Below are 12208 nucleotides of genomic sequence, written 5' to 3' on the forward strand. Positions count from 1 at the left end.
GTCAGTTCTCCCCGAGTTAAGACTGGTGTTTTCGCGGAATAACCTATGTATGATGACATTTGTTCAGCATTTTGATTAATATTTTGATTAACATTTTATTTCAACCCAGGCTCATTGGAAATACGTTACTCTGCCTACATTTTATCAGACGTTACTGATCGCTTTTGGGGATTTTCTTCACACAAATCAATCGTTTGGCCTCAGAACATTTGGGATATTTGTACTTTCTGAATAAATTATGTATGCAGTCGTATCTGCCTGTTATATCCTGTTTTTTTATAATATACAGATGGGTAGGTTTAGGGAAGGGTTTGAGCTACGCGTTCAAAATGTTTCTGAATATGTCTGTGTGTCCACAAGGTAAATGGATTTATAAACATACTAAATTATGTTTTTTTTTTTGAAAATGTAAAAATGCAGAATGTTTCTTGTGATGGGTAGGTTTAGGGGCTGTGTGTGTGTGTGTGTGTGTGTGTGTGTGTGTGTGTGTGTGTGTGTGTGTGTGTTGGGTCGGTTTAGGGGTAGGGGCAGTGTAGGGGGATAGAATGAAACGGCGTTGATAAACACGCTAAAAAGCGATTATGCGTCTTGATAGCACGCCAAAATGGCATACGAATTGGCGTGTCATATATATGCCATTTCATGAGATCAGTCTGGGAATGGAGAAAAAATATTACCACTTAGCGCCTCCGGTGGCGTAGGCAGAATTTCATTTGTATTTTTGGTCGGACCTGGGCAAAAATGAGCGGCACTGGGAGGGTGGGACGGTTCAGTCCAGTCAGTGTCACTGTCAACATAACCCAAAACTCTACACAACCGCTCCATATACGAGCAGCAGTTACAACACACTTTTGACCCTTATTTCCAGCCTCTGCCTCTGAAATCTAGAACTAGCAAATGATCTTGAACTTGAGCACAGTTAAATGGTTTCCGTTCTTCACCTAATTAATGTCAAGCTGGTGCATATAAAAGTGCACCAGTCATCGTCCAAATCCTTTCATTTATAATGTTGAGCTGCAAGAATAGCGTAGATTTCCAGAACCGTGCAATACCCCGACATGGGAAAGTGTGTACGTCTGCTCAGACCCTGACGTGACGCTGAGCACTTTTCTACATCAGAGGCAGTAAACATTATAGTGTTCTCACACTCTAAGTTCAAATCTGTGAGTTCTGTAGCTTTAGTTCTAGTGAAGAACCGGTGGTGTGAAACACACATTGTTGCATTTAACACATGTATGCACGTGTTTTAAAACATGCTAAAATACAATCTGTGCGTGCGAACACTTTATAAATGAGGTGGTGTGTGGTTCTTTTAACGAGATACAAATACCTTTTGTGTAACACAGAGTCTCGTCTTAGACCCACAGCTGCAGTATACAGTGGGGCAAACAGTATTTAGTCAGCCACCAATTGTGCATGTTCTCCCACTTCAAAAAGATGAGAGAGGTCTTATTCAACTATAAGAGACAGAAAGAAAAAAAATCCAGAAAAACTTTTTTTTTTTGTGATTTTTAAAGAATTTTTTTGCAAATGATGGTGGAAAATACAGGTTCTTCTCAAAAATTAGCATATTGTGATAAAGTTCATTAGTTTCCATAATGTAATGATAAAAATTAAACTTTCATATATTTTAGATTCATTGCACACCAACTGAAATATTTCAGGTCTTTTATTGTTTTAATACTGATGATTTTGGCATACAGCTCATGAAAACCCAAAATTCCTATCTCAAAAAATTAGCATATCATGAAAAGGTTCTCTAAACCGGCAATTAACCTAATCATCTGAATCAACTAATTAACTCTAAACACCTGCAAAAGATTCCTGAGGCTTTTAAAAACTCCCGGCCTGGTTCATTACTCAAAACCGCAATCACGGGTAAGACTGCCGACCTGACTGCTGTCCAGAAGGCCATCATTGACACCCTCAAGCGAGAGGGTAAGACACAGAAAGACATTTCTGAACGAATAGGCTGTTCCCAGAGTGCTCTATCAAGGCACCTCAGTGGGAAGTCTGTGGGAAGGTAAAAGTGTGGCAAAAAACGCTGCACAACGAGAAGAGGTGACCGGACCCTGAGGAAGATTGTGGAGAAGGACCGATTCCAGACCTTGGGGGACCTGCGGAAGCAGTGGACTGAGTCTGGAGTAGAAACATCCAGAGCCGCCATGCACAGGCGTGTGCAGGAAATGGGCTACAGGTGCCGCATTCCCCAGGTCAAGACACTTTTGGGCTACAGAGAAGCAGCACTGGACTGTTGCTCAGTGGTCCAAAGTACTTTTTTCGGATGAAAGCAAATTTTGCATGTCATTCGGAAATCAAGGTGCCAGAGTCTGGAGGAAGACTGGGGAGAAGGAAATGCCAAAATGCCTGAAGTCCAGTGTCAAGTCCCCACAGTCAGTGATGGTCTGGGGCGCCATGTCAGCTGCTGGTGTTGGTCCACTGTGTTTTATCAAGGGCAGGGTCAATGCAGCTATCAGGAGATTTTGGAGCGCTTCATGCTTCCATCTGCTGAAAAGCTTTATGGAGATGAAGATTTGGTTTTCCAGCACAACATGGCACCTGCTCACAGTGCCAAAACCACTGGTCAATGGTTTACTGACCATGGTATTACTGTGCTCAATTGGCCTGCCAACTCTCCTGACCTGAACCCCATAGAGAATCTGTGGGATATTGTGTAGAGAAAGTTGAGAGACGCGAGACCCAACACTCTGGATGAGCTTAAGGCCGCTATCGAAGCATCCTGGGCCTCCAGAACACCTCAGCAGTGCCACAGGCTGATCGCCTCCGTGCCACGCCGCACTGAAGCAGTCATTTCTGCAAAAGGATTCCCCACCAAGTATTGAGTGCAGAACTGAACATAATTATTTGAAGGTTGACTTTTTTGTATTAAAAACACAAAATTATTATTTTTTTGAGACAGGAATTTTGGGTTTTCATGAGCTGTATGCCAAAATCATCAGTATTAAAACAATAAAAGACCTGAAATATTTCAGTTGGTGTGCAATGAATCTAAAATATATGAAAGTTTAATTTTTATCATTAGATTATGGAAAATAATGAACTTTATCACAATATGCTAATTTTTTGAGAAGGACCTATTTGGTCACCTACCAAAAAAGCTAAATTCTGGCTCTCACAGACCTGGCTTGTTTTCATACATGGCACCATTAAATTCTGTATATTTATTCTAGTTTTCTAAAATCTATTAATGATTCAATATCAAAAGACAGTGGCAATGTCCAAAAACCTAGGCAGCTGAGTCGCTGCCTTATGAGGCAATGGCTTGTAAGGAAGCGTTGGTTCATGAAGGCACCTCACAAAACTGATTTCGGACAGACTTCTAAGGCAGTGTAACACTTTAATGATCTACAGCAAAATAGAGCGAGCTTTGGTGAGAACTAAACACATATTTAATTACTAAATTAGTAATTTCTCGCTAGAAATGACATCAGAAGTGGAAAATCTTGGTAAAGAAACGTACATTTACACACAAACTGACCAGCAAACGCAACTTTCGGACGCCATCTTTTTCCCCAGCTCAACTGCCACTGAATGGAAAGCACAGGATTGTGGGATATCAAAGGCAGCGAATGATACATGTATGATGCCTTCAAAAATCACATGAAGGTCTCTCAGGAGACAGAAAGTGAAGCTAACATTAGTTTCAGACGTGGCTTGAGGCCTTCCTGCCTTGAAATGTGTCCTCCGATGGCAGCATTTTCCAGAGCTCTGTCCCAACTCAAGGGCTGCGTCCTTTGAAGGCCGTGACCTTAGAGGTGCGTACCGAGTCATTATAGTCTGATAATAAAACAAATGAATCAACATTAGGTCCAGCCATGTAAACAGTTACAGTACTTAAATGTCTATGTAATGTAAATACTATATCCACACATATAATACAAATCAGGTTCATCAAACATAAATATCTTAATAAACACTGCTATAATCCTTTGAACATAATCTACAATTACATAAATATGAATATTAATACTTGGAGAAATATAAGGAGCTTCACCTATCTCACTGACCAGTTGACATTAAACTTTATTAAAAATGGTTTACAGAAGGAGCAATGGCGCCATCTTCTGGTCAGACAAGTCTACTACTCAAACAGCATATGGTCTCGTGAGAAAGATATTAATTCCTTTAACTCAATATTATAAACGTAACCACGTAAATTATACATCAGAAGGCTCACACTAGTTAACTTATAGTACAGTGTTTGAAGGCATCGTTCTATCACTATAAATCTCTCTCAGCACGCTGACACATGATAATGCATAGCAATTCTTCAATATTTATAGAAACACAAACACAGCAAGTGACAGTCACTTACTTTCCGTCATTAACTCAACACATGAACATTGGAAGCTGGATTTCTCAGAAAGGACTAAAGAAGCGGCACAACACAGATACGTAGTCTAAATTATGCTGTTGAACTTGAACTTGTTTCTGTAGGCTACCCACTAACCACACATTTTCTCTTCCGTATGCTGTTGAACTTGAACTTGTTTCTGTAGGCTACCCGCTAACCACACATTTTCTCTTCCGTATGCTGTTGAACTTGAACTTGTTTCTGTAGGCTACCCACTAACCACACATTTTCTCTTCCGAAAACACAAAATAAGAGTCTTAAAGCGGCAGGCACCCAGAAATGTCAGAGCCTTTTAAACAGTTAAACACATACAGTGAATATAATGCATTGCCTGCACTACATTTGTGTGGCTATAATATGTTTCATTTTTTATTATTATTATGAAAATGAAAAGAGGCAGAGTGGTGTTTTATTTTGTTTTATTGTAGCCTAAAATGTACAGTTCTACACTTTTAGTATCAAGAACGCTGCTGTTCATTAGCAGAGTAGCCTTGACGTGTGTCCTCCCGCCCTCTGGAGTTCGTTCTCCAGTCGACCTTGGCAAGTCTGAATTACGCACTTGGTATTGAGAAACATATTCTAGGCAACAATAAAATGAAATATGTCATAAAACATGAGCTGCCTCTTTTTTTTTCTTCATAAAACAAAAAATGTAATCATTTTAAGCTACAATAAAACTAAATTATGTCAAACACCACTCTTCCTTTTTTTCATAAAAAACAAAAAAACAAAAAAACAAAAATAAAAACACATTTTAGGCTACAATAAGACGAAATGTCATAAAATATGAGCTGCCTCTTTTTTAAAAAAAATAAATAATAATAAATTTAGCCTATAATAAAACGAAATTGTCAACATGCCACTCTTCCTTTAAAAAAAAAAAACAAACAAAAAAAAAACACACATTTTAGGCTACAGTAAAAAGAAATACAAAACCCTGCCTCTTTTTTTCATAAAATATTTTTAAACATATTATAGCCACACAAATGTGGTTCAGGCAATGCATACCTTGATTATATATGCATATTTATGTATAACAAAACAAAATATAAAAAACAACCCTGCTTCTTTTCTCATGTTTCTGATATTTGATGTTTAACTACATCAGAGTCAGCGGCAGACGTCAGGAGGTGTAGCCGAGGAAAGGCTGCTCTTGGCGGGTTAACGAGCGCTGAGCACCCGCTGATCGACTGGATCTCACTACTCCGAAAACGGCAGACCAAATTGCCAATTAGACGCTCTCTTTATAAATACATGTAATCATTAAACAAGTACATTCACGCCTAAAAAGTCTTAAAACTACATTTTTTGACACATTAACAGTATTTTTTAATTACACATGAGTTTCTATATGGGTTTCTCATCCGCAATTGACGCTTGCTGGTCGGTGCGAGATGCATTCTGGGATGTCTCTTCTCGATGCGTCTTTGATAAAAGGGGCGGATCAAACATTGGCGACGAGGATGTTGCCACAAGACCTCACGCGTTAGTTAAATCCAAAAGTGAGTTAGAGGACCGTCACTCAGAGTAACTTCAGTTTATTGAAAAGTTTAGCTGAGATAAGAGACTTGCGTTAATGATGGACGGGACTGCCACAGCGATCCAGCCACGTTGGGCCCACGGTGGACAAGATGGCTCAATGCATTTGAACTTTTTGCCAATGGAAAGGGTTTGATCCTGACTGAAAAGACGGAGAGCCCTGCTTTTACATCATGCTGGAACAGACATGCAGGATATTTTCTCCACACTCGCTGACACAGGAGGGCTTACAGACGCGCAGGCAGTAACGGCAGGGAATGCATACTTTGTGCCTCAGGTAAACACAGCGTTTGCAAGACAGACGTTTTATCAGCTAAAGCAGAAAATGGGACAGACCGTGCAGCAATTTGCCGCATGTTTAAGGCAAGCCGCAAAAGATTGTGATTTTGGAGCTGATAAAGACAATCAAATAAGGGATTCTGGTTTGAGTCGGTGCAACTCCGAATATGTGCGTAGAAAATTGCTGGAGGAAGGAACAGATTTGACACGTGCTTGCACCCTTGAAATCGCAGCGCAGTGCGAACGTGTCGAACAGCAGATGGCGGCATTGCACATTTCCCCAGAGGCTGAAGGGAAAGAGACGGTGAGTGTTGTATCCAGAAAAGGAGTGAGAGATCAGAAAAAAACGAATGCAATATAGCAAAGTGCAGATTTAAACAAAACGTGCTACAGATGCAGCCAGAAGGGTCATTTTGCAAAAGATTATAAATGTCCCGCACGTGGAAAATCATGTAGAAAGTGCAATGGAAGATTTGCCAAAAATGTGTAAAACAAAGGAAAGCTCAAAACAGACAGTAAAAAGAGTTGAATCAGATGAGAGAAATCAAGGATTTGCATTTGTTGTAAGAGAAGAGAGCTACATAACAGTCTCAGTTGAAGGTGTCAGGCTACCCATGTTAGTTGACTCGCAACGAGCAACATTTTGGATGAAGGAACATGGGAAATGCTGAAAGAATAAAATATTAAATGCGGTTCTGCCAAATCAGATAAAAAGCTGTATGCATACTCATCAAGTGAGCCCCTGCCTGTGAAAGGAATTTTCTGGTGTGAGATTGGAATCGGAAAATGCAGCACAACAGCTGAGTTTACAGTTATTTGGGGAAAAGGGGAGCCACTGCTTGGAAAAGACACATCAGTGAAATTAGGACTGCTGAGGATTGGAGCTAATGTTGCATCGGTGAGTGATGTGAAGTCCATGATACGACAGCAGTACCCCAAATTGTTCGGTGGAGTTGAAAAAACTAAACACAAAACAAGTCAGCCTACACAGACAGCGCAGTGATGCCGGTTGCACAGCCCCTTAGGCGTGTTCCCTTCCACCTAAGAGAGGCTGTTGAGGAAAAAATAAATGAGCTGGTCCACATGGACATTATTGAAAACGTCAATGGAGCCACCCCTTGGTAAACCCCATTGTCATTGTGCCCAAAGCAAATGGGGAAATAAGGATGTGTCTGGACATGAGATAAGCAAACTCTGCAATCCTTCGTGGGAGGTTTCCGATTCCCACAGTGGATGAACTATTGCAAGGAATGAAAGGGTCAGTCGTTTTCAGCAAACTAGACCTGAAGTGGGGGTATCATCAGCTGGAATTGATTCCAGAATCAAGAGACATCACAACTTTCACTGTTCACAATGGGATATACAGGTTCAAAAGACTGGTGTTTGGAGTTTCATCAGCAAGTGAACAGTACCAGCATGAAATAGCCACTGTTCTCGTGGGCATCGGAGGAGTAGAGAACATATCAGATGACATCAACATCCATGCACCTGACAAAGAGACTCACGAGATAAAAATGCATGCTGTGCTAAAGAGACTGGAGAGCTGTGGCTTGACTCTGAATGCAGAGAAGTGGACAAATTGGTGTTTATGGGCCTGCTGTTATCAGTGGGCATAGGTCCGACAGCAGAGAAGGTGAGAGCAGCAAGAGAGCCTGAAAATGCTTCAGAGGTGAGCTGGCTATAGTAGTCGTTTCATACCTCAGTTTGCGAGCATCTCAGAACCTTTGCACTGACTGACAAAAAAAAAGACACTAAGTTTCACTTTGGAAGTGATCAAAAGAAAGCTTTCGAAACTATTAAGGATAAGCTGGCCGAGGCCACAACTTTGACTTACTTTGACAAGGACGTACCAACAAAAGTCACTGCTGATGCTTGACCAAAGGGCATCGGAGCAGTACTAGTACAGGACCATAGAGGAGAAATGGTTCCTGTCTGCTATGTGAGCAGAAGCTTGACAGAGTGTGAACAAAGGTATTCACAGACAGAGCGCAAAGCACTTGCTCTGGTGTGGGCATGCAAACGATTGCACCCTTATGTTTATGGTCGGAAGTTTGATCTAGTCACATACCACAAAGCATTAGAAACAATTTATAGCCCTCACTCAAAGCCTTATGCATGAATCGAAAGGTGGGTTTTGATATTACAACGCAATGATTTCCAGGTGATTCATATACCTGGAACACACAACAGTGCCGATCCTTTTTCACGCCAGCTGGGCCCATTAGCCAAAGGGGAGAGACACATACATTTCGCAGAGAAATATGTGCGGGTTATAGCTGTTTGTGTGACACCCAGGGCCCTGACCACAAAGGAAGTCGAGCAGATCTCAGCATATGATGTAGAATTAGAGAGCCTGAGAACGGCCATCCAAACAGGTTGTTTCAATGACTGTCCGGCATATGGCCATATTGCAGGTGTGCTATGTGTCATAGGTAAAATAATACTCGGAACAAGAATTGTTTTGTCACAGTTGCTGTGAGGAAGAGCATTACGCCGCATTCACACGGGGCATAGTCGTTAACGCTAACCCATTTACTATGAATGGGTGACGTCATCCGTTGCCGAACTGAATTGTGGGTTCCGTCGCGGCGCTTCTCTCGCGTTGCAAGTGGCAGAAGTTGAAGATTTCTCAAATTTTCAAGCACCAGCGCAGGCGTCATCCAATCAGATTGCCGTATGCAAATATCCTACAGCAGACGCTAGCCAATTGCGTTCATAACTGCTCAAACAGTGAACCATCCAGACGCAGCTCCCGGACCAGAACGTGATATTCTCCCCGCTGTCGGCACTTTTTCAGGATTTAATGTACTTAACAGCTTCGAGCACCTGTGCAGTGCACTGACAACAACTACACGGGCAATTGCACTCGCACATACAACCAAATCGGCATCCATTTCGTCTCACAGACTAGCTGTCATAAAAAGCCGCTTTTTTGTGTTGTTTTGTGTTTTGGTCCAAGCGGAAAGTTAATGTGACTGGCTTTTGTCACTATTATCGCGTCAGCACCCAGCTTCAGCCACGCCCTCTGTCAAGCGTTAACGCCTACGCCCCGTGTGAATGCGGCGTTACAGTTGGCTCATGAGGGTCATCTTGGTGTTGTTGGAACAAAGAAACACCTGAAAACAAAGGTTTGGTGGCCTGGAATGGTCAAGGCTGCAGAAAGATTTATGAGGATGTCACGGCTGCCAGCTGGTAGTTAACCGGATGTTCCTGAGCCACTGTCACCCACAGTAACGCCTGAAGGACCATGGAAAAACTTAGCCACAGACTTGATTGGTCCTTTACCTGATGGACATTCGATGCTGGTTGTGGTTGACTACTACAGCAGGTACTACAAATATGCAATCCTCAAGTCCACAACGGCAGAACAAGTGATTAACAGGTTGGAAGACATTTTCGGTCGGCACGGACTTCCCTTAACCCTCAGGTCATTGTGGACCGCAATTCAAGTCCAGTCAGTTTCAGACATTTTGTCAGGACAATGGAATCCACCAAAACGACTCCAAAGTGGGTGCAAGTGTGGCATTCCCCAGTAGTGGGGAACTTGAAAAGAGATCAATTTAATAAACCCGACTACGCCACCCTGGTGGAGGACCAGGGAAATACTCCTAATAAGGACACAGGTAAGTTTTACCACCGAAGGCAAAGAAATGTCCAGAGAGACGTGAGTATCAATACAAAAAGAATTTGATTTTATTATACAATATTAAAATGTGCCGTTCTGGGGACATGCCCAAAAACACAATTCTCCAGGACCAGGGGTTACAGGAACGAGGCAGGCCGGCTGCTACTCAGGATGGTTATGCAAACCCACCTCAACCTTACACTGCATTGGCACCACACGCACACCTTCAAGCAGTTGTGTCAGTACACACACACACACACACAGCACACTGTGAAACACGCCACTGAATGGATGCAGCTAGCCTTCCCCGTTCCCCACTTCAAGTCCACACTGGCTCCTGGAGAAAGAGGAAACGTTAGCAAGAAGCACAACAGAATTTACACAAATAACACTAAATAATAAGGGAAAACCGAAACAAAATAATTACAGATACGGTGCACCAGGATGGCACCAGCAAGACAATGAATAAAATTTAAAACAATGGTACAATTCAATAACAAACTGTATAATACACTGCAAAGAATCGTAGTAGATAATCTGGAACAAAAAAGAATCAAAACCAAAAATCAACAAACAAAAGAAATATCCAAAAAAAGAAGTAAAATAACGAATGAACAAAAATCAAACAGAGTATTGGATAGCCCCGCGAACACAAGCTCGTACATGGACAGCCACGGACGGCCTTAATCAGCAACGCTGTCCATATCAGCGCTGAGACACAGGAACAAAGTATGAGGATAACCACAAACAAAACAGCAGCGGCGTTACGGATAGCGGCTAGAAAGGTGAATTTAACGTTGATTTCTGATCCTCATTCTACAATTGGCAAACAAATCAGAGTGTTAGACCAGATTCACCCAACTGCAATGTGAGAAAGGGAAGACATACTTACAATCAGGTTAGATAAAACACCAAACGCAACATTGTATGGTTACTCATTACCAGCACAGTGCATCAGTCCATCGACCAGCCTTTACACACTTGCCATTGTCGCTATGCTGAAAGCAATACAAAATAAATACCACACAAGTGATCAGAAGATTGAAGATGAGCAAAACATACCCGCGCGAACTCCACCATCACTCGCCACAGTGTAGCCACCAGCACTGCTCTAAACCATTAAAAAAAATGCATATTGTCACATAGCACAGCCTTAAGAAGTTCACATTACACCATCTGCAGCCCAACATACCTGTATACCAATGGGACCAGAAAAGGAAATGCCACGGGGAAGCTGAGAACCCGGAATCAACAGGGCCGTACAAGACCCGCCAAAATAAGGGTCCTTAAATACTATGGCTGCTTAAGTCTCATTGGTTTACCCACCATACTTAAGCAAGCCAATAGCAATTAACTTATCCTGCCACACAAGCAAATGGAGTAGTGGAAAGACAAAATGCATCACTGATGAAACGAGTTCAGCTATCCCAAGCTGAGGGCCAGGATTGAAAAAGAGAGCTGTGCAAATATGTGACTGTATACAGATCCATACAACATGCCACAATGGGTCTCTCTTTCAGAGGAAGATGAGAGGAAAATTACCAGACATCACAACACCACACAGTGATCTTGAAGCTTGAGACAAAGACACAGAGCAGAAAGGAAAAGCCAAGATATATACAGACCACAGACAAGGTGCCAAGACATCAGACAGAGAGGTTGGAGATCAAGTGCTTGTGAAGCAAAACAGACAAGTTCACATCAACATTTCACAGCACACCTCACAAGGTCATACGCAGTGAGGGTAACAGTGTTGTCATTCAGTCACCTACTGGAGCGAAGAATGCGCGGGACACGACATTTGTCAAGAAGTTTCTTTCTATGGAAAAACCAACAGTGATAAGTGAAATGGGATGCGCTCAAGAGCCAAGTTGCGATGAGGAGCAAAAGGGAATTGCAGAGGAATGGAAAAAGAACTGTGAAACATTTCAGAGAGAAGAACAGAGTCCTAAACCATGCAGCCGCAGAGACAAATCAAATTGCCAGGAAGGTTTAATGTCATTGAGTGACTGGTGAAATTCTAAAGCATTGACGAGAAGATATGAGATGAAAAAAGGGAGTAAGTTTGGGTTCAATGAGTTCATAGACACTAAAGGTTGTGCAAAAAAAAAAAAAAAAACAGAAGTTAAATTTAGAGTTATATTATGGTAGTGCACCAGTCCTGTTTTGAAAGCATCCGCTTGTTAAGTTGTGACGTAAGGGACGCCATTTTTGGGTCCAAGCCTCAACTCGTTTTACTTGGGAATGCCATTGACGCCCGTTTATGAGCACAATTTTTTCATATTAAACATCAAACATTTAAAAAAGTTAAACATTTTAAATACTTACAGTCTACACAACATTCTCTATGGTCACAGCGTTACAGACATTAATGTTTTAACGTTTTATAA

At 41.8% G+C, this 12208-nt stretch overlaps 1 long non-coding RNA gene across 1 annotated transcript; it reads right to left on the reverse strand.

The window, feature by feature from the left end:
- Positions 1 to 9862: 9862 nt before the first annotated feature.
- Positions 9863 to 10935, reverse strand: LOC137087516 (uncharacterized). Its single transcript, XR_010907536.1, has 3 exons — positions 10881 to 10935; positions 10711 to 10816; positions 9863 to 10634 (listed from the first exon to the last, which is right to left on the reverse strand). It is a non-coding gene; the product is annotated as an uncharacterized lncRNA (long non-coding RNA).
- Positions 10936 to 12208: the final 1273 nt, after the last annotated feature.

The sequence above is a fragment of the Pseudorasbora parva genome, chromosome 1 (assembly GCF_024679245.1).
Source record: "Pseudorasbora parva isolate DD20220531a chromosome 1, ASM2467924v1, whole genome shotgun sequence".
Lineage (NCBI taxonomy): Eukaryota > Metazoa > Chordata > Actinopteri > Cypriniformes > Gobionidae > Pseudorasbora > Pseudorasbora parva.